This window comes from Hyla sarda, chromosome 1, assembly GCF_029499605.1.
Source record: "Hyla sarda isolate aHylSar1 chromosome 1, aHylSar1.hap1, whole genome shotgun sequence".
Classification (NCBI taxonomy): domain Eukaryota; kingdom Metazoa; phylum Chordata; class Amphibia; order Anura; family Hylidae; genus Hyla; species Hyla sarda.
The window spans coordinates 211,164,670-211,188,301 of record NC_079189.1 but is presented as its reverse complement, the minus strand read 5'-3'; the positions used below and the strand labels follow the sequence as shown (position 1 = coordinate 211,188,301).

General features: G+C 47.2%; 1 long non-coding RNA gene across 1 annotated transcript in view; it reads left to right on the top strand.

Moving 5' to 3' along the window:
* Window positions 1-2,858: 2,858 nt before the first annotated feature.
* The window catches only part of LOC130362910 (uncharacterized), a 158,783-nt gene continuing 138,009 nt past the window's right edge, over window positions 2,859-23,632 (top strand). The window contains exons 1-2 of the long non-coding RNA XR_008891627.1: window positions 2,859-2,989; window positions 18,768-18,883. This is a non-coding gene — a long non-coding RNA (uncharacterized LOC130362910). The remainder of the gene's footprint in view (window positions 2,990-18,767; window positions 18,884-23,632) is intronic.

Below are 23,632 nucleotides of genomic sequence, written 5' to 3'. Positions count from 1 at the left end.
CGAATAAAATCATTAATTTAGCTCAGATCCCACTTGATCAAGCCTGTATATCTTTATTGAATAAAGGACTTAACTATTGCATCTCTACTCCTTTCGATTGGTCAAGCTTTCAGATTAATTTACATAAATCCATAAGGAAAATTAATTTACATAAAATGTTCCGTGATAAAAATTCTCCCGCAGCGCAGGTAAAAGAAGGAGAGCAACCCGCTGTACTTGGACCACTGGGCTTCAGTGCCCATTTTGCAAGTAACCCCTCGGAAACATTAGATCTTGCACTTCTCCTCAGTCTACAGAATCCTGAATTATCCGTCTATGGAGAGGAAGAGACCACTACTCTGGAAGCTTTTAAAGGGGGGAAAAAATTCACCTTTTCACCGCCTTCGATTAGCGGCAGCAATTTGGAAAAATTCCGAGATGCGGTCACTAAAGGCATGAAAGCACTTATTTACCCTAGCCCCCCACAAAATCTTACTACCACTGAAAAAAGAGCTTTACAATGGGTAAAAAAAATCAGACATTGTTATTAAAAAGGCAGACAAGGGAAACAATATTGTGATCCTTTAAAAAAAAAAAAAAACACAACCAAGAAGAAGCTCTTAGGCAAGTAACGGACACCAGGACCTATATAAGAAATCACCCAAGATTCCACACAAAAGGTGTTATCCAACTTGAGAACTCTACTTCAACGCCAAGTAGAAAAAGGTCTCATCCGTAAAAACAGCATAGAAGTTGATCCCAGATACCCCACAGAAACCACAATGATACCATCTGCCCAAGGTACACAAATGCTTGGAGCGACCCCCCCCCCCCCCCGAGCGCCCGAGTTCTAAAGGATACGGATGCCTTCCTTGACCTGTTACAGGACACATCTGTGGAAAGCACATACAAACTAAGGACCATAGATGTAGAGTCCTTGTACTCTAGGATCCCTGAGGATCTGGGTGTAGCTGCAGTGAGAGAATTCCTGCAAGATGCTGGGAAGTCTATGCCTTTTCTGTGACTTTGTAACAGAAGCTATTTCATTTGTGTTGGATAATAATTATTTCCAGTTTGACAAAGTGTGGTAAAAGCAATGCACAGGGACGGCTATGGGGACACCAGTCTCGTGTACATTGACTAATGTTTTCCTAGCAACGCTAGAAGCCAAATGGATTTATTCACCACTTAACATCTATACCAGGTACATTAAGTTGTACAGAAGGTATGTTGACGATATATATTCCTGCTTTGGGATAACAGTGAGGAAATGTTTAATGCTTTCATGGCGGACTTTAATAGTAAAAACAAAATGAATATGTCTTTTACTTCCTCTATCCATCCTAATGAAATAACTTTTCAGGATGTAGTGGAAATAAGTATGAAAGGCTATAGAAAACCATCATCTCCTATGCTCTACCTACACTATGATAGTTTTCACCCTGATCATACAAAGGCTACATTACCGTACAGCCAATTACTACGTCTAACGAAGATTAATAGTAGAACTTCAAATTTCCAAGACCAAGCTGACCAATTATTATCGCACATAAAAGAAAGAAGCTATCGAAAAAAATAACGGATCAAGCCATAGAACGCATTACAAAAAAATCATGTCTTACCCTTTTAAATAAAGAAAGAAAACACCAGACACAAAAAAAAATCTGTTTTCTTTTTTCTTTTAAATACAGCAATATGTCCGCTGCGCTCAAGAAATCCATCCTAAGGCATTGGCACCTGGTGGAAGAAGATCCTGATCTACACAATATTGCAAAGAATAAACCTATCTTTGCACATAGAAAAAATAAAACTATAAAAGATCATTTTCTTCTAGTAGATGTGAACCCGACTGGCTCACCTCCTCCTCTCCCATAAGGAACTTCAAATGTGGCCACTGTTCTTATTGTTCCAACTTGGTTATTGGCAGAAATTATCGAATCAGAGGAGTTGACATTAGTGTAAAGGACCTGATAACTTGCAGATCCGAGAATTTGATATACGTTATCTTGTGTCCCTGTGCCTGTTTCTATGTGGGTTCTACCAGTAGAAAACTGTTCATGAGGTTTAGGGAACATCTGCGGAATTCCAGACTAGGTACTGGAGTACCGGGTTTAGCAGAACATATCCGCAACACCCACTCAGGAGATCCATCCTGTTTTACTTTGGATTGAACGTATAAAATGGTCATTTCCAGGAAGGACCAAAGAAAGCACTTTACGCTATAAAGAAGCAATATGGATCTCGAAATTGAAAGCAACAGAGGGTCTTGGCTTCAATGAAAAGAACAAATTAAATGCTTGTATTTGATTTTCTCCTGACAGGTTACAGTAAAGTTATAACCTAATGCGCTCTTTTTTTCCTTAAAAAATAATCCTCCTCTTTTTTTCTCTGACAATGTATCAGAACATTACTGTCATCGTCATCTGTTTTCAGTATTTTCTATACTTTTTTTTTTCTATTCTGTGTAAAAGCGAATCGTTTTGCCCCCTGAATATTACAACAGTTTGCAGACATTCGTCATTTTCTCAGTATGGTAGCTTTATTCTTCTATTTTCTCCTTTTTGGATTCATTCCTAGTGAGTTTCATTTCCTCTAGCAGATAACTTTTTTGACAGCATAACGTCATTAATCTACAAACAATAATTTATTGCAGCTTTGGATGTTCTGATTGTTACGTCATCCAAAAGCTTCAGCTGTCAGTTATCTGCATCAGAGACCGTGCTCTTTTTGGTTTTATTTTTTCGCTTGCACGTACGCACAGTCACAATAAAACTTTACCTTTTCATCTGCACGAACACACTCAGAGGTCCGGGCGCCCTTTCTATGAGTCACCGGCTCCGCGGTGTTCTCTAGACTAGCATGAACAAGCAGTATTCACATTGCTTTTGGTCAGCTCCCCGGAGCTGACGTCTGTCTCTCTCCTTTCCTTCCTTACCATTCCGGATTTAAAGCATCTTCCAATGTGACAATAAAGATCCTATCTTTGGGAAAACTACGTACTGTGTCTGTGGTGAGTGCAACGTTTTGTCTATTTTCTATATCTTGCTGGCTCAGCTGCTGCTTCACGGGCAACCTGCAACCCTCTTCTCCTGATGATGATGATGATGAAGCCCCTTCTGCACCCAGCTCCCAAGTGCGATCGGCTTCATCATCATCAAGCAGAGGACACAAGTCTGCATGGGAGAAAGAAGGCAGAGCAGGGGTGAGAGGAAGTACACGGCTTCTAATCTCCCCTCCCTAATGATTTCTATGTGTGAAGGGGGACATATTGCACGGGCTTGGGTTAAGGGTGGGGGGGGGGGTTGTGGACATCACAGACTGGGGATGATTCCTTTATTCATACTGCACAAAAGCTGGGGATGATTTCTATGTGTGCAGGGGGACATACTGAACGGGCTGGGGATAAGGGGGGGGGGGGCATCACAGACTGGGGATGATTCCTATAAGTGTGCTGTGTATAATGCTGCACAAGCTGATTTATACTAGGCACTTTCTGTATATATCTATCCTCTGAGGTGAACGCTGACATAGAAATGCACAGGGTTCATACAGTGATGTTCATGTCCTGTACAAACCCCATGCATTTCTATGTCCTCTTTATGGGGCTAATGAACACTGCATGAAAAAGCAGAAATCAGCCCGTGCAGTTCGTCCTTCCGCTTGCAGGCCAAGGAAACCTGCATTATACACAGCACACTATATATAACTCAGCCCTGGTTGGGATACACTGGCATACACACACAAAAGGGATTACAACTCCCAGCATGTGTCATTCAGGAGTCTTCAGTCTGTGGTATAACAGCATACTGCCTCTTTTGTGTCCTGGGGGTTGTAGTTAGCCACACATCTACAGGGCATACATCAGTGTTTCCCTACCAGGGTGCCTCCAGGTGTTGCAAAATTACAACTCTTAGAATTCCCTGGTTGGGAAACACTAGCATAGACACACATAACAGGGACTACAACTCCCAGCATGTCATTCAGGAGTCTTCATTCTGTGGTATAACACCAGCATGCTGCCTTTATAGTCTCCTGGGGGTTGTAATTCCCCACACCTCTATAGGGCATACACAAATGAGACTATAATTCCCAGCATGTATCATTCAGCAGTCTTCAGTCTGTGGTATATCACCAGCATGCTGCCTCTGTAGTCTCCTGTCTCCTGGGGGTTGTAGTTTACAACACCTCTATGGTATCAGTAGTCTCCTGGTAGTTGTAGTTCACCACACCTCTACAGGGCATACACCAGTGTTTCCCAACAATGGTGCCTCCAGGTGTTCCAAAACTACTACTACCAGCATTCCCTGGTTTGGAAACACTAGAATACACACACACATAACAGGGACTACAACTCCCAACATGTGTCATTCAGGACACCTCCTTCACACATAGAAATCAGCCCCAGCCCAAGTTTTATTCCACTGCTCTGGCTTCTTTTCCCCATGGAAACTTGCGTCCTCCGAAAGCAGAGCAGGGGGAGAGGAGATGAGGAGTCCTCTCTCCCCTGCTCTGCCTTCTTTCTCCCATGCAGACCTGCGTCCACCGGGAGGGGGAGATGAGGGGGGCGTGGCTTCTTTCTCCTGTGCAGGCCTCCATCCTCTGCTCTGCCTTCACTCCACCCAGCTCTAGCTTCAGAAACCTTCGGAGAGCTGAGGGGAGGAGTGGTTGCGAGTCTGCACGAGTCGCAAATTTCCACCTCACACCGGGCAGGTGACTTCTTCAGGCATTTAGCCCTGCTTCGGGCAAGCAGCGCTAAATGCCGGAAGACTTCACACAAGACTTGATGGGGGCGTATCATCTGCGTTCACAATCAAAACCCCCCGCCCTGTCCAAAAGAGCACTGTTACGCCGAGCGCTCCGGGTCCCTGCTCCTCCCCGGAGCGCTCGCAGCGTTTTCTCATTCGCAGCGCCCCGGTCAGACCTGCTGACCGGGTGCGCTGCGATATTACTCCCAGCCGGGATGCGATTCGCAATGCGGGACGCGCCCGCTCGCGATGCGCATCTCGGCTCCCGTACCTGACCCGTTCCCCGTCTGTGTTGTCCCGGCACGCGCGGCCCCGCTCCTTAGGGCGCGCACGCGCCGGGTCTCTGCCATTTAAAGGGCCGCTGCGCCACTGATTGGCGCAGCAGGCCTAATCAGTATTCTCACCTGTGCACTCCCTACTTATACCTCACTTCCCCTGCACTCCCTCGCCGGATCTTGTTGCCATTGTGCCAGTGAAAGCGTTCCCTTGTGTGTTCCTAGCCTGTGTTCCAGACCTCCTGCCGTTGCCCCTGACTACGATCCTTGCTGCCTGCCCTGACCTTCTGCTACGTCCGACCTTGCTCTTGTCTACTCCCTTGTACCGCGCCTATCTTCAGCAGTCAGAGAGGTTGAGCCGTTGCTGGTGGATACGACCTGGTTGCTACCGCCGCTGCAAGACCATCCCGCTTTGCGGCGGGCTCTGGTGAATACCAGTAGCAACTTAGTACCGGTCCACCAGCACGGTCCACGCCAATCCCTCTCTGGCACAGAGGATCCACCTCCAGCCAGCCGAATCGTGACAGTAGATCCGGCCATGGATCCCGCTGAAGTCCCACTGCCAGTTGTCGCCGACCTCACCACGGTGGTCGCCCAGCAGTCGCAACAGATAGCGCAACAAGGTCACCAGCTGTCTCAACTGACCGTGATGCTACAGCAGCTATTACCACAGCTCCAGCAACAATCTCCTCCGCCAGCTCCTGCACCTCCTCCGCAGCGAGTGGCCGCTTCCGGCTTACGATTATCCTTGCCGGATAAATTTGATGGGGACTCTAAGTTTTGCCGTGGCTTTCTTTCGCAATGTTCCCTGCACTTGGAGATGATGTCGGACCAGTTTCCAACTGAAAGGTCTAAGGTGGCTTTCATAGTCAGCCTTCTGTCTGGGAAAGCTCTGTCATGGGCCACACCGCTCTGGGACCGCAATGACCCCGTCACTGCCTCTGTACACTCCTTCTTCACGGAGATCCGAAGTGTCTTTGAGGAACCTGCCCGAGCCTCTTCTGCTGAGACTGCCCTGCTGAACCTGGTCCAGGGTAATTCTTCTGTTGGCGAGTACGCCATCCAATTCCGTACTCTTGCCTCCGAATTATCCTGGAATAATGAGGCCCTCTGCGCGACCTTTAAAAAAGGCCTATCCAGCAACATTAAAGATGTGCTGGCTGCACGAGAAATTCCTGCTAACCTGCATGAACTTATTCATCTTGCCACCCGCATTGACATGCGTTTTTCCGAAAGGCGTCAGGAGCTCCGCCAGGATATGGACTTTGTTCGCACGAGGCGGTTTCTCTCCCCGGCTCCTCTCTCCTCTGGTCCTCTGCAATCCGTTCCTGTGCCTCCCGCCGTGGAGGCTATGCAAGTTGACCGGTCTCGCTTGACACCTCAAGAGAGGACACAACGCCGCATGGAGAACCTATGCCTGTACTGTGCCGGTACCAAACACTTCTTGAAAGATTGTCCTATCCGTCCTCCCCGCCTGGAAAGACGTATGCTGACTCCGCACAAAGATGAGACAGTTCTTGATGTCTACTCTGCTTCTCCACGCCTTACTGTGCCTGTGCGGATATCTTCCTCTACCTTCTCCTTCTCTGCTACGGCCTTCTTGGATTCCGGATCTGCAGGAAATTTTATTTTGGCCTCTCTCATCAACAGGTTCAACATCCCGGTGACCAGTCTCGCCAGACCCCTCTACATCAATTCTGTTAACAATGAAAGATTGGACTGTACCGTGCGTTACCGCACGGAACCTATCCTAATGTGCATCGGACCTCATCACGAAAAAATTGAATTTTTGGTCCTCTCCAACTGCACTTCTGAAATTCTTCTTGGATTACCGTGGCTTCAACGCCATTCCCCAACCCTTGATTGGTCCACAGGAGAAATCAAGAACTGGGGTACTTCTTGTCACAAGGACTGTCTTAAATCGGTGCCCAGTACTCCTTGCCGTGACCCTGTGGTTCCCCCTGTATCCGGTCTTCCTAAGGCTTATATGGACTATTCTGACGTTTTTTGCAAAAAGCAAGCTGAGACTTTGCCTCCTCACAGGCCTTATGACTGTCCTATTGACCTCCTCCCGGGTACTACCCCACCCCGGGGCAGAATCTATCCTCTGTCTGCTCCAGAGACTCTTGCCATGTCGGAGTACATCCAGGAGAATTTAAAAAAGGGGTTTATCCGCAAGTCCTCCTCTCCTGCCGGAGCTGGATTTTTTTTTGTGTCCAAAAAAGATGGCTCCCTACGTCCTTGTATTGATTACCGCGGACTTAATAAAATCACGGTAAAAAACCGCTACCCCCTACCTCTTATCTCTGAACTCTTTGATCGCTTACAAGGGGCAAACATCTTTACCAAACTGGACTTAAGAGGTGCTTATAATCTCATCCGCATCAGGGAGGGGGACGAATGGAAGACCGCATTTAACACCAGAGATGGACACTTTGAGTATCTGGTCATGCCCTTTGGCCTATGCAACGCCCCTGTCGTCTTCCAAGACTTTGTTAATGAAATTTTTCGTGATCTCCTATATTCCTGTGTTGTGGTTTATCTGGACGATATTCTGATTTTTTCTGCCAACTTAGAAGAACACCGCCAGCATGTCCGCATGGTTCTTCAGAGACTTCGTGACAATCAACTTTATGCCAAAATGGAGAAATGTCTCTTTGAATGTCAATCTCTTCCTTTCCTAGGATACTTGGTCTCTGGCCAGGGACTACAAATGGACCCAGATAAACTCTCTACCGTCTTAGATTGGCCACGCCCCTCCGGACTCCGTGCTATCCAACGTTTTTTGGGGTTCGCCAATTATTACAGACAGTTTATTTCACACTTTTCCACTATTGTGGCTCCTATCGTGGCTTTAAACAAGAAAAATGCCAATCCCAAGTCCTGGTCCCCCCAAGCGGAAGACGCATTTAAACATCTCAAGTCTGCCTTTTCTTCCGCTCCCGTGCTCTCCAGACCTGACCCATCTAAACCCTTCCTATTGGAGGTAGATGCCTCCTCAGTGGGAGCTGGAGCTGTCCTTCTACAAAAAAATTCTTCCGGGCATGCTGTGACTTGTGGTTTTTTTTCTAGGACCTTCTCCCCGGCGGAGAGAAACTATTCCATCGGGGATCGAGAACTACTGGCCATTAAATTGGCGCTTGAGGAATGGAGGCACCTGCTGGAGGGATCAAAATTTCCAGTTATCATATACACTGATCACAAGAATCTCTCCTACCTCCAGTCTGCCCAACGACTGAACCCTCGCCAGGCTAGGTGGTCGTTGTTCTTTGCCCGTTTTAACTTTGAAATCCATTTTCGCCCTGCTGACAAGAACATTAGGGCCGATGCCCTCTCTCGTTCTTCTGATGCCTCTGAAGTAGAGGTCTCTCCGCAACACATCATTCCTCCGGACTGTCTGATCTCCACTTCTCCAGCTTCCATCAGGCAAACTCCTCCAGGGAAGACCTTCGTTTCTCCACGCCAGCGTCTCGGGATTCTCAAATGGGGACACTCCTCCCACCTCGCAGGCCATGTGGGCATCAAAAAATCCTTGCAACTCATCTCTCGATTTTATTGGTGGCCGACTCTGGAGACTGATGTTATTGATTTCGTGCGGGCCTGTACTGTCTGTGCCCGGGATAAGACTCCTCGCCAGAAGCCTGCTGGTCTCCTTCATCCTCTGCCTGTTCCTGAACAGCCTTGGTCACAGATTGGTATGGACTTTATTACGGACTTGCACTCATCCCGTGGCAACACAGTTGTTTGGGTGGTCGTTGATCGATTTTCCAAGATGGCACATTTTATTCCTCTTCCCGGTCTTCCTTCAGCGCCTCAGTTGGCAAAGCAATTTTTTATACACATTTTTCGCCTTCACGGTTTGCCCACGCATATCGTCTCAGATAGAGGCGTCCAATTCGTGTCTAAATTCTGGAGGGCCCTCTGTAAACAGCTCAAGATCAAATTAAACTTTTCTTCTTATCATCCCCAATCCAATGGGCAAGTAGAAAGAGTTAATCAGGTCCTGGGTGACTATTTACGGCATTTTGTTTCCTCCCGCCAGGATGACTGGGCAGATCTTCTACCATGGGCCGAATTCTCATACAACTTCAGAGTCTCCGAATCTTCTGCTAAATCCCCATTTTTCGTGGTGTACGGCCGTCACCCTCTTCCTCCCCTCCCTACTCCCTTGCCCTCTGGTTTGCCCGCTGTGGATGAAGTGACTCGTGATCTTTCCACCATATGGAAAGAGACCCAAAATTCTCTTTTACAGGCTTCATCCCGGATGAAAAGATTTGCTGATAAAAAAAGAAGAACTCCCCCCATTTTTGCTCCTGGAGACAAGGTATGGCTCTCCGCTAAATATGTCCGCTTTCGTGTCCCCAGTTACAAACTGGGACCACGCTATCTTGGTCCTTTCAAAATCAAGTGCCAGATCAACCAATGTCTCTTACAAACTCCTTCTTCCTCCTTCTCTCCGTATTCCCAATGCCTTCCATGTCTCTCTCCTTAAACCACTCATCCTTAACCGCTTCTCTCCCAAAGTTGTTTCTCCCACTCCAGTTTCCGGATCTTCTGACGTCTTTTCTGTGAAGGAGATTCTAGCATCCAAAACGGTCAGAGGTAAAAGATTCTTCTTGGTCGACTGGGAGAATTGCGGCCCTGAGGAGAGATCCTGGGAACCTGAGGACAACATCCTGGACAAAAGTCTTATCCTCAGGTTCTCAGGCTCCAAAAAGAGGGGGAGACCCAAGGGGGGGGTACTGTTACGCCGAGCGCTCCGGGTCCCCGCTCCTCCCCGGAGCGCTCGCTGCGTTCTCTCATTCGCAGCGCCCCGGTCAGACCTGCTGACCGGGTGCGCTGCGATATTACTCCCAGCCGGGATGCGATTCGCAATGCGGGACGCGCCCGCTCGCGATGCGCATCTCGGCTCCCGTACCTGACCCGTTCCCCGTCTGTGTTGTCCCGGCGCGCGCGGCCCCGCTCCTTAGGGCGCGCGCGCGCCGGGTCTCTGCCATTTAAAGGGCCGCTGCGCCACTGATTGGCGCAGCAGGCCTAATCAGTATTCTCACCTGTGCACTCCCTACTTATACCTCACTTCCCCTGCACTCCCTCGCCGGATTGTTGCCATTGTGCCAGTGAAAGCGTTCCCTTGTGTGTTCCTAGCCTGTGTTCCAGACCTCCTGCCGTTGCCCCTGACTACGATCCTTGCTGCCTGCCCTGACCTTCTGCTACGTCCGACCTTGCTCTTGTCTACTCCCTTGTACCGCGCCTATCTTCAGCAGTCAGAGAGGTTGAGCCGTTGCTGGTGGATACGACCTGGTTGCTACCGCCGCTGCAAGACCATCCCGCTTTGCGGCGGGCTCTGGTGAATACCAGTAGCAACTTAGAACCGGTCCACCAGCACGGTCCACGCCAATCCCTCTCTGGCACAGAGGATCCACCTCCATCCAGCCGAATCGTGACAAGCACATTACCTTCACTTACCCCACCCTCCTCCCACCAGTCTCTGGTTGGCTGGCTGGCCCGAGTCTGATGAGGGACGCCGTGCATGTGATGTCCCTCAGCAGACCCGGGCAATATGACATCAGTGACGTCACTCTTCAGGCCGCCGCCGCCAGGACAGGTGCTGTAAGTGTGTCTATGTGTGTGTGCATGTGTGTGTGTTTGTCTGTCTGTGTGTGCCTGTGTACGAGTGTGTGTCAGGGGGGACACAATGCTACCTAATGTGGGGAACATGCTACCTCCCTAATCCTTCCTAATGTGGGGACCATGCTACCTTCATAATGTGGGGAGCATGCTACCTTCCTAATGTGGGGAAACTGCTACCTTCCTAATGTGGAGAAACTGCTACCTTCCTAATGTGGGGAAACTGCTACCTTCCTAATGTGGGGAAACTGCTGCCTACCTAATGCTCCCCCCTCCCCAGAAGTAACACCCCCATCATCAGTCAGCTCATGCTACTACCATAGGGGGTAGTGGGAATGGGGATGGAGGTTGCTGGGGGATGATGGGGGTGCTACTGCTGGTGGGGGGTGTTGCTGGTGGATGATGAGGGGCGCATGATGGGATTATATGTGAGGAGCGTCTTTGTGGGCGAGCAGTGCCAGGAGTAGTGACCTGGGTGCCGCCTGCTGCAGCAAGTCCATCCAGCTTTTCGGCAGGCTCTGGTGAAAACCAGCAGCATCTTAGATTCCGCTCCCTGGTACTGTCCGAGTCATCTGCCACACAGGTCCAGCGGATCCACATCCACCAGTGTTCCTGTCTTCAGAAACGTGAGTGTTACAGTAAGATCCGGCCATGGATCCCGCTGAGGTACCCCTGCCTTAAGTAGCGGATCTTCCCTCCGTTGTGGCACGTGGTTTGCAGCAGTTAGCCCGACAGGTGCAGAAACTTTCTCAACTTTCTGCTATGATGCAACAGCTTTTGGCCTTACAACAGCAGCAGGTACTGCAACCTGGCCCAATCCCACCAACGGTTCCTGCAGTGTCTTCTGGCTCCCAGCTACATCTTCCGTTACCTTCCAATTATGATGGGGATTCCAAGTCTTGCAGAGGCTCCGATACACAGTGCTTAATGCACTTGGAGCTCATGTCTGGACAGTTTCTGATGGAACATGCTAAGGGGGCCTTTGTCATTAGTCTACTGTCCGTAAAAACCCTGGCCTGGGCTACACCCCTTTGGGACCGAGGTGATCCAGTATCCTGCAATTTGTTGGCCTACTTGGCAGAATTTCTAAGTGTCTTTGAGGAATCCGGACGTGCCTCTTCTGCTGAGACGGCATTGCTGAACCTCTGTCAAGGGAATTCTTCCGTTGGTGACTACACGGTTCAATTCCGCACTCTTGCCTCTGAACTTGCATGGAATGATGAGGCCTTGTGTGCATTAAAGATGCCCCTGCAGCATGTGATCCTCCATCCTCTTTTACTGAACTTATCCACTTGGCCACTCTCATTGATGTGCGTTTTGCTGAGAGACAGGAGGAATTGCGCTTAGAGAGGGAACCTGCCCGAACAAGGAGATATCCTCGTCTTGCACCCGTGTTTCAACGTCAACCTCTTCTGTTTCCTGCGCCTCTTGCCGAAGAGGCTATCAAGTGGATCGTTTTCGTCATACACAACAGAAGAGGTCACGACGACGTAGTAAGAATTTGTGCTTGTATTGTGCTAGCCCGGAGCACTTCCTCAAGGACTGTACAGCTCGCCCACAGCTTCCGGGAAACGATCGCACGAATACTACCTCTCCACGCTTAACAATTTCTGTACAAGTCTTTGCTTCAGCCAAGTCTTCCTTTAGTGCTACAGCATTTTTGGATTCTGGATCAGCAGGTGACTTTATTGATGCTTCTTTGGTCCACAAGTATCATCTTCCTCTTACTCGGCTTGCCAAGCCCTTGTTCATCTCCTCTGTTAATTGACAAAATCTGGACTGTATGGTTCACTTCCATACTGAATCTCTTGTCATGCAAGTGGGAGTATTGCACAAAGAAAATATTGAATTCTATGTTCTGCCACACTGTACTTCAGAGATTCTTCTTGGTCTTTCATGACTGCAACGCCATTCTCCGCAACTGGATTGGAGAATTGGAGAGATTATTTGTTGGGGACAATCCTTTCAAAATCTTTGCTTCCAATCAGTTCAGTCTAAAATCGTCCTCCTCCTTTACCTGGCCTGCCACCACCTTACCAAGATCTCTCTGACGTTTTCTGCAAGAAACAGGCTGAGTCTCTGCCTCCACATTGTCCTTACGACTGCCCTATTGATCTTCTGCCTGGTACCACTCTTCCTCGTGGAAGGATATACCCTCTATCGGTTCCTGAGACCAAAGCCATGGCTGAGTATATTCAGGAGAATCTCCAAAAGGGATTTATTCGTAAGTCCTCTTCTCCTGCTGGAGCTGGTTTCTTCTTTGTTGTAAAGAAGGATGGCTCACTCCGTCCATGCATTGACTACAGGGGACTTAACAAAATCATGGTCAAGAACCATTACCCTCTAGCTCTTATCTCAGAACTTTTTGACCGTCTACATGGTGCCAAGGTCTTCTCCAAGTTGGAGAACCTCATTCGTATCCGCATGGGAGATGAATGGAAAACGGCCTTCAATACTCGTGACGGACATTTTGAGTATCTCGTAATGCCTTTTGGTCTCTACAATGCTCCAGCCGTTTTTCAAGAGTTCATCAATGATATATTCCGTGATCTTCTCTACACCTGTGTTGTCGTATATCTAGATGAATACCTGATCTTCTCTTCCAACTTAGAAGAGCATCGTACTCATGTTCGTCTGGTTCTTTAGCAACTATGGGAAGAATCATCTCTACGCCAAACTGGAGAAATGCCTGCTCGAGAAATCTAGTCTTCCATTTCTTGTCTACATTGTCTCTCATCAGGGCCTGCAGATGGATCCAGATAAGTTGTCTGCAGTATTGGATTGGCCTCGTCCTTCGGGCCTACGTGCTTTCAACGCTTACTGGGAATCGCAAACCATTATCGTCAATTTATCCTACATTTTTCATCCTTGGTTGCTCCAATTGTGGCTCTCACTAAGAAGGCATCTAATCCTAAGTCTTGGCCTCAAGAGGCTGAAGAGGCCTTCTCCTGTTTAAAGTCTGCCTTTGCTCTCATGCTTACAAGACCAGATCCTTAGAGGCCCTTAGCTTTGGAGGTTGATGCCTCTATCTATTGGAGCGGGTTCTTCTCCAAGACCTTCTCTCCTGCTGAATGGCATTACTCAATTGGAGATTGTGAACTCCTCGCTATCAAGCTAGCTTTGGAGGAATATTTATTGGAAGGTTCTTCTCATCCAGTTAGCATCTACTCCAATCATAAGAATCTTCTATACCTTTAGTCTGCTCAGCGTTTAAACCCCCACGAGGCAAGGGGGTCACTGTTGTTTTCTAGATTCAACTTCTTCATTCACTTCTGCCCAGCAGACAAGAACACCAGGGCTGATGCTCTCTCCAGGTCCTCTGACATCATTGGTTTGGACTCCACGCCAGGCATATTATTCCTCCTGACCGTTTGATTCCTGACGCTCCTGCCGAGATTCAGCAAGACTCTACTTCTTATCTTCCGACACTACTGGTTGCCCCATCTTGAACGTGATGTTTCTGATTTTGTTTGTTCCTGTGAAACTTGTGCCCGTGACAAAACTCCTCGACAGAGACCTGCAAGACTCTTACAGCCTTTACCCATTAAAGAGACTCCCTGGTCCCATATCGCCATGGATTTCCTGACCGATTTGTCTCCATCTCATAATAACACTAGGCCATTGTAGATCTGTTTTCCAAGATGGCTCATTTCATTCCTCTACTAGGTCTTCCTTCTGCCCTGCAGCTGGCGAAGTACTTATTGTTGCATGTCTTTCGCTTACATGGTCTTCCTCAGCATATCGTTTTGGATAGAGGTGTGCAGTTTGTCTCTATGTTCTGGTGAGCCCTTTGTAACCGTCTGGACATCAATCTGGACTTCTCCTCGGCCTACCACTCTCAGTCCAACGGTCAGGTGGAGATGGTTAATCAAATTCTAGAGACTTGACTTCGGCATTTTGTTTCCGCACGCCAGGACGATTGGGTTGACCTTTTACCTTGGACTGAATACTCATATAATCATAAGGATTCCGAGTCCACGAGGTCATCCCCCTTTTTTGTTGTCTATGGACTCCATCTCTGTCCTCCCCTTCCTCTCCCAGTTTCTGCCGGTGTGCCTGCTGTTGATGAGCTGGTCCGTGACCTCCCCACCATCTGGCAACAGAACCCACATTTGTTATCCCAGGCTTCTTCACGCATGAAGGCGCAAGCGTATAAAAGTAGAAGACCTCCTCTGTCCTTTTCTCTTGGTTACATGGTGAGGCTTTCATCCAAGTACATCCACTTCAAGATCCCCTGTTACAAGCTCGGTCCTCGCTACCTTGGTCCCTTCCACATTGTCCAAATAATCAACCCTGTCTCCTACAAACTCTGTCTGTCTGCTATGTTACGTATTCCCAATTCCTTCCACATCTCTCTCCTCAAGCCTCTTGTCATAAACCAGTTTTCTCAGAAGAATCTTGTCCCCACACCTTTCTCTGGCTCTTCTGACATCTTCAAGGTTAAAAAGATTTGTGCTACAAAAACTGTGAGAGGTAAACAATTTTTTTTGGTCGACTGGGAGGGTTACGGTCCTGAGGAGAGATCTTGGGAGCCTGAGGAGAATATCCTGGACCGTGACCTTCTCTGGAGTTTTCTGACTCTTAACCCCTTAACGACCAAGGATGTATATTTACGTCCTTGGCTGGCTCCCACAATATAACGCGGGGTCACGCGGTGACCCCGCGTCATATCGGGTCGGTCCCGGCATGTATCTGAAGCCGGGACCCAGGGCTAATAGTGCGCTGCAGTGATCGCGGTGCCACGCACTATTAACCCTTGAGACGCGATGTTCAAAGGTGAACACTGAGTCTAAAACGAAAGTGAAAGCTGCCCGGCTGCTCAGTGGGGCTGATCGGGACCAACGCAGTGAAAATGCGGTGTCCCGATCAGCTGGGACACGAGCGGAGGTCCTCTTACTTTCCTCCGGCATGTCCCTTCGGCAATCGATTGCTCCAAGCCTGAGATGCAGGCTTGAGCAATCGACCGCCGATAACACTGATCAATGCAAAAGCTATGGCTTTGCAGTGAACAGGGTATAAGATCAGTGTGTGCAATGTTATAGCCCTCTAACACTGCAAATAAAAAGGGTAAAAAAAAAGTTAATATAATTTAACCATTTCCCTAATAAAAGTCTGAATCGGGGGTGATTTAACTTTTCCCATAAAAAAAAAACATGTAAATAAAAATATAAACATATGTGGTATCACCGCATGCGTAAATGTCCGATCTATAAAAATATATAATGAATTAAACCGCACGGTCAATGGCGTACGCGCAAAAATTCCAAAGTCCAAAATAACTTATTTTTGGTCACTTTTTATAACATGAAAAAATTAATAAAAAGCGATCAAAAATTCCGATCAATACAAAAATGGTACCGCTAAAAACTTCAGATCATGGCGCAAAAAATGAGCCCCATAAGCGATAAAATAAAAAAGTTATAGGGGTCAGAAAATGACAATTTTAAACGTATACATTTTTCTGCATGTAGTTATGATTTTTTACGTACGACAAAATCAAACCTATATAAGTAGGGTATCATTTTAATTGTATGGACCTACAGAATAAAGGTAAGGTGTAATTTTTACAGAAAAATGTACTGCGTAGAAACATAAGCCCCCAAAATTTACAAAATCGCGTTTTTCCTTCAATTTTATCGCACAATTATTTTTTTTTCCGTTTTGCCATAGATTTTGGGGTAAAATGACTGATGTCACTGCAAAGTAGAATTGTTGGCGCAAAAAAATAAGCCTTCATGTGGATTTTTAGGTGCAAAATTGAAAGGGTTATGTTTTTTTAAAGGTGAGGAGGAAAAATGAAAGTGCAAAAACAGAAAAACCCGTGGTCCTTAAGGGGTTAAAAGGAGTGGGTGACCAAAGGGGGGGGGGGGGGTAACTGCTATGTTATGCACTCCGTCCGCACACGCTGGCCGTGAGCACATGGTCCCATTACCTGCTGCTGCCGCCGGGGCTGGGACTCGCATAATGGGAAGCACCTGCATGAGAGCCCCAGTCCGTCACTCACCTGGTGCTTCTCCTGCCCCCACCTCTGCCTCTCTGTTCCGGAACGTGTGTCCCCATCCCCTAGGGTGCGTGTATGCCGGAGCTTTAAGATTTAAAGGGCCAGTGTGCTCATTAGTGTAATTCACCTGTGGCTCATTGATAAATTCCTCCACCCTCCTCACTTCCCTGCTTGATCTTTGTAGCCTTGAGCCTGAAAGAAAGCATTCCTGTTATTGCCTGGCCGTGTATCTGATCCTTTGCTCCATGACCTGACCTTGCTCCTTGCTGCCTGCCTACTGACCATTTGCTATGTTTCTGACTATGCTACTGTACCACCTGCTATCCTAACTATAAGCTGTCTTATCTTTCCTGTGCCTCGCATCTCCTCAGCCGCCTGTGTGGTTGAGCCATGCCAGGGGTAGCGGCACCTTATACTCCGCTCCCTGTTATGGTCCTAGTCATCTGCCACACAGGTCCAGCGGATCCACATCCACCAGGGTTCCTGTTTTCTGAAACGTGAATGTTACACACTATATATTATGTTGTTTGTGTGCTATGCCTTTAAGAGTGAGGAGCAGTGTAAACCAGGTGACCCTGCCTGCCCAATGGGAACCCCTAATTTGTCAGTTATATAGTGTAGGAGGAGTTACCCCATTTCCGGAATAGTTCCAGCCTGAGCCTCAGTGTGGAAGGGAGGTGAATTTGTGTGTGGAGAAATCCTTTGGGAAGCCTAAAAAAATATCTTCTAAAATCAGAATCGCTCCACTGTAAGTGTTCCTCCGTGCAGCGGAAAGTAAAGCCCTGGCAGTGAAAGCAATTGGACTTTGTCAGAACCTTAGTAAGTGTTTAAAATCTACAGTCTCAAGTCAGTATTATTCAAGTGGGTGAAAAGCACGGCAACAGGGCTCCCAAAGGGTTACACTGAATCTCTTCTACTCTGCTCCATACTGTGTGTGTAATACCAACTTCACCCTGCTCAGTAAAAGGCAGTTATCAGTAACCCGACATCAGTGTGTTTATTACCCCCCGTGTCTTGCCCAGGAGAAGCTGTCTCTACCTCGGACCGTGTATAGGCTAACGGTGCCCTGTCACAAAGTGATAGGAATTCCTTGCACTCCCGTGTCACCACATTAGTGTTGCAAAGTCTCAGGTGTGAATGGGAAGCACAAGAAAGCCCACAAATAGTTTACTGAAGACAAGCAGACTAAGAACATGAATTACTGGAACCATGTCCTGTGATCTTGAGACCAAGATAAGCTTATTCGGTTCAAATGGTGTCAAGCGTGTGGCAGCAACCAGGTATGTAGTACAAAGACAAATGTGTCTTGCCTACAGTCAAACATAGTAGTGGAAGTGTCATGGTCCAGGCCTGCATGAGTGTTACTGGCTGAGTGATTCCATTTAACATCTGAGTTGTGGGCTCCTTCAGGACAATTCTATTTTTACATCTCTTCGCTAACTACCCACCTCCTGATGCAACATAACTATTAGTGCCTTTAGTTGCTACAGTGAATAGAGTTGCAGTAAGTACATGTGACCACTGTTACATTTCAATGGGAGGCTCCTGAGATCATGGGAGTCAGATCACTGGACTCCCCACAATCATACATTTATCCTCTATGTGCAACATAAGGAATAAGTTTTAATGTGTGGACGACCCCAGTAACCATGGGATGTCACCACATGCAGTAGTACCCTACAAGAGATCCTGTTGACATTTTTGTTAGTGTTTATATTGAACGATTGCATTGTGAAAGCCTTTACCTTCTTGCTTAAGTTGGAGGTCTTCTCTAAGGGGTGTTTTAGGTCTTCTCAAAGTTTCACTATATACATATATTTATATATATATATATATATATATATATATATATATATATATATGTTTTTTTTGTTTGTTTTTTGTTTTGTTTTTTACGACCCAAAATTGCTAACAATGTAATTAAGCAGAGAGAATGAGTTTCTAATGTACAATTTTTTTTTTACTATTCTGACTCCACATCACCAGTTTATCTTTAGTCTCCAACATGTCCTCAAGGACACTCTTGTATTACTGTTAGGTTCATATCTACACTTTGTCCTGAATTTAGGATTCATACCTACTTGGCTACTCATTGGTTTTAAACTCCTACCTTCATATGACCCTCATATTTCCTTTCAGAAACGATTAGATCAAATCCAGATGTAGCTATTCCCACCACAATGCGTCCAATAAAAGACCACCTCTGCCTGTAACCTCCCTTCTCTTGCACTGAACTAATATCAAGCCTCAGGATGGTGAGTAACAAATCAATGATAATAACCCTATTACCTCTACCTGCCTATGTGCCCTCCTCCCCAAACTCTTTCATACCCCCTTCCCCACTACCTAACATGCAAATCTGTGGTTGCACTTTACACCCTGTGGAACCCAAGTTCACTGTGAAATATTAAGGAAAACAAATGCCTAAAAGTTTCAATTGGTTCTGGTTTAACTTAGATTTAAATATGTCTAGAAAGGACAAATTAACTTTACTTTTAAAGAATGCAAGTCCTGTGCCAATGCAATTTACTTCCATGTATGACATGTTAATTGTCATCACACGGCTCATTTAGCATTTTAAATGTCACATTATGCCCAGCATGGGATAAAGCAAACATTCACCCGTGACCTTACATACTTTCTAGTGCAAATCTCAGGATTTATACATTGACAAAAGGTCATGGCTTCTAAAGATAACACTCAGCTTTAGGATGCTCTCTCACACTCTATATAACCAACTCACAACAACTCACAGTACAGGATGGGTCTGCAGACAAGCTAGTTAATATCCTAACACAATTCTGGCAGATATTCCAGTAGGACGTGAAAGTACAGTATGTTACTGTATTGACCAGCTCTTCTAGGTGCACATCATAATGCTGATAGCCCTGCTCAACAATCAGGAGGTGGAGGGGCCGGGCCAATGACCTACTGAGGGTGGTATGTTTAAACTGGGCAGCTGTTGCAGTCAGACACTCATTTTATTAATTTACACCTTACACTAGTGTTTTTCCATGATTCCCCTGCTGTTACTTAGTCCTCCTGCATCTGATCTTTGACTTGTTTATTGGCTCTGTTCCGGTCTTCTGATTTTTGTACTGCGCTGCCCTATAAGTTTGACCCATTGCTATCCTAACTTTGCTCTGTGTGTCTGTTTGTGTAATTTGCTGTTCTCCTGGTTCTGACCCCTTGGCTTGTCTTTAGTTAACCCTTTGCTGCATTTGTACTTTATGCTCATTTGCTTGTCTGACAGTTTTGACACCCTTACACTTTCAGTGCAGGGACCGTCACCCAGTTTGGGGCTGCCGTTTAGGGCAGATCATCCAGTAGTTGGGATAATGGTTGGGGTGAAATCTAGGTCTGCACTGATTCCTACTACAGCTGTGAAAAGTACCACAGAACAAATGCAAGGCACATGCACGTCAGTTTGACAGAAGATTTTTAACAATTCAGTATCTCATTGACTCTCTTTCCTGAGTGTGACTCCTTGTAAAGCTGCAGTCTGTCTTACATCATCACAAAAATTTGGACTTGAACTAAGAACTTGCAGCTAGAAGAACCTACCAGCTTCGCAATGCTAGATATAAATTGGAGCACCTCTTCATACCCAAAGAGTGTCGTGCCAAAACACGCCATCTCAGGCAGAAAGCTGGTAACATAACTACCACTAATTGGCAGAGAAAGTGGCAGTAGTAACAACGAAGCACGGCAAAGCATCAATTTGGATCTGTATTTTCTAGTCCAAGACTAAATTATTACATCATTCCCCTTACACATTAACTTACACATACAGTATATTTCCATGACATCCTGATACAATGTTTTAAACCTATCTTCTATTTAGTGAGGACAAATTTATCATTCACCTCCATGCTAAATATTAAAACAAATAGAAAGTTACACCTATAAAATACACATACAGGATGCAGGCATTCCAACATTATGAACAAGGCAGCCTTCTGTCCATTGACTTTGTAACAAAAGGTGACTGATAGTGTGCATGAGAAACCCTGCAGGAGAGCACTTTTTTTTACCTTGTGACACAGCGCTGTACTTGCCTTCCCACATTTGTAATGTCACATTGGCCTGAGAAGCTACAAGATTATTTCACTGCTTTAGAATTAGCTGAAATTAGAGAAATCTTTGATCAGGCTCTGACATGCTCGGGTCTCTTCTCACGCTCTTCCAAGGTCCCTGCTACAATTTATTAGATCATTTTTGGGATGTATAGAACTTAACTTACACTTTTATCTGCTTATTTCTAGTTTTTAGACAACTGTATAATAGAGGTGTACATAAGTTCCATACGTTTGCCCATTAATATTAGCTTCAAAACATCTGAAAGATTGTCTAGACTTTATTTTCTTCCTACAAATGCTGCAGGAGACAAGTTAGTTGGTTAATCTAGTACGACTCTCTGGAAAGAGACATGAATGTGCAGCCGTCCAATGTACTAAGCAGTACTATATGTACATGCAAAGAAGGTAAATCCATTATTGTATCCAGCATTATGTGAGGCTGGAAGATTGTTATCGCAGCAATGTAGAGACTGTCTTTATATGGCCATGGTTTTGTAATGCAATATTGGGCTGTAAATGTTTATTTTCACTCATTGGATGGAATTTTTATGTGAGATACCGCAGAAGAATTCTACGCGGACAGCATTCTAAGTCCCATTGATTTTATTAGGATTCTGCTGCATTGTTCACATGGCTGAACTTCCAGAAACATCTGGCTCGGAAATTCAGATACCAGCGTCTGCTGAAAGAGTCTGCATGGAAATGCATTGCCGTCTATGAGATGGCACATTTCTGAGCGGTCCTCGTGCTGGCATGTTTTGCCGGAATGCTGTTGTCCGCACAAAAAATTTCAATTCAACCGTGTGAACATAGCCTTATGTTAAAATTTGTGAAAGACTCCTTTTTCATGTATATCTATATGCTTCAAAAAAAAATGTATTTGCATATTAGTGCACAACCTTTATCTAAATGTAGACATTACCAATGTTCAAATTTTACCAGGTCATGAAATAATATACTGTACAGTGTGGAGTCGAATATGTAGATATAGTCCAGACAGACAATTTCTGGAATAACATACTAACGAACACAGTAAACTGTATGGTGGGGATTTATTAAAGTTTGTGTCACGATTCGGCTTCCAGGTAGTGGATCCTCTGTGTCAGCGAGGGATTGGCGTGGACCGTGCTAGTGGACCGGTTCTAAGAGGCTACTGGTTTTCACCAGAGCCCGCCGCAAAGCGGGATGGTCTTGCTGCGGCAGTAGCAACCAGGTCGTATCCACTAGCAACGGCTCTACCTCGCTGACTGCTGAGAAGGCGTGGGACAGAAGGACTAGGCAGAGGCAAGGTCAGACGTAGCAGAAGGTCGGGGGCAGGCGGCAAGGTTCGTAGTCAGGATGGGTAGCAGAAGTTCAGGTACACAGGCTTTGGACACACTAAACGCTTTCACTGGCACAAGGCAACAAGATCCGGCCAGGGAGTGCATGGGAGGAGGTCAGATAAAGGCAGGGAGCAGATGGGAGCCAATTAAGCTAATTGGGCCAGGCACCAATCATTGGTGCGCTGGCCCTTTAAGTCGCAGAGAGCTGGCGCGCGCGCGCCCTAGAGAGCGGAGCCGCGCGCGCCAGCAGATGACAGCAGGGGACCGGGACGGGTAAGTGACCTGGGATGCGATTCGCGAGCGGGCGCGTCCCGCTGTGCGAATCGCATCCCCGACGGCCATGACAGTGCAGCGCTCCCGGTCAGCGGGACTGACCGGGGCGCTGCGGGGAGAGAGACGCCGTGAGCGCTCCGGGGAGGAGCGGGGACCCGGAGCGCTAGGCGTAACAGTACCCCCCCCCCTTAGGTCTCCCCTTTTCTTTGACCGGCAACTGCCTCCCCTGGGATGAGGACACCGGGAAAAAATGGAGGGTTTCCTCAACGGCAGGCAGTACAGCAGGAGTGGGAATGGGGAGGGAGGGCAGAGGGCGAAGCCTGGCACGGGGCAGTGTGACACCAGGACGGGGGCCATGAGGAGGCACAGAGGTTTGCCTGACGGGACTGGGAGGGGGGGAGAGGCACTTCCTATGGCAGGCAGAGTCCCAGTTCTTTATCTCCCCGGTGGTCCAATCAAGGGTGGGGGAATGAAGCCGGAGCCATGGCAGACCGAGGAGGACCTCAGAGGTACAACTGGGAAGAATGAAGAACTCAATCCTTTCGTGGTGGGGTCCGATAGACATCAGGAGGGGTTCTGTGCGGTAACGCACGGTGCAGTCCAATCTGGCTCCGTTGACCGCGGAAATGTAGAGCGGTTTGGCGAGACGGGTCACCGGGATGCTGAATTTATTAACAAAGGACTCCACAATAAAATTCCCGGAGGCACCAGAGTCCAAGCAGGCCACGGCTGAGAGGGAGGAGTTGGCTGTAGGAGAAATCCGCACGGGCACCGTGAGACGTGGAGAAGAAGACTTAGAACCAAGAGATGCCACACCCACGTGAGCTGGGTGCGTGCGTGCGTTTCCCAGGCGTGGAGGACGGATAGGGCAATCCACCAAGAAATGCTCGGTACTGGCACAGTACAGACAGAGATTTTCTTCTCTACGGCGATTCCTCTCTTCCTGGGTCAGGCGAGACCGATCCACTTGCATGGCCTCCTCGGCGGGAGGCCCAGGCATAGACTGCAAAGGATGCTGTGGGAGAGGTGCCCAGAGATCTAAGTCTTTTTCCTGGCGGAGCTCTTGGTGTCGCTCAGAAAAACGCATGTCAATGCGGGTAGCTAGATGGATGAGTTCTTGGAGGTTGGCAGGAATCTCTCGTGCGGCCAGCACATCCTTGATGCGACTGGATAGGCCTTTTTTAAAGGTCGCGCAGAGAGCCTCATTATTCCAGGATAGTTCAGAAGCAAAAGTACGGAATTGTATGGCGTACTCGCCAACGGAAGAATTACCCTGGACCAGGTTCAGCAAGGCAGTCTCAGCAGAAGAGGCTCGGGCAGGTTCCTCAAA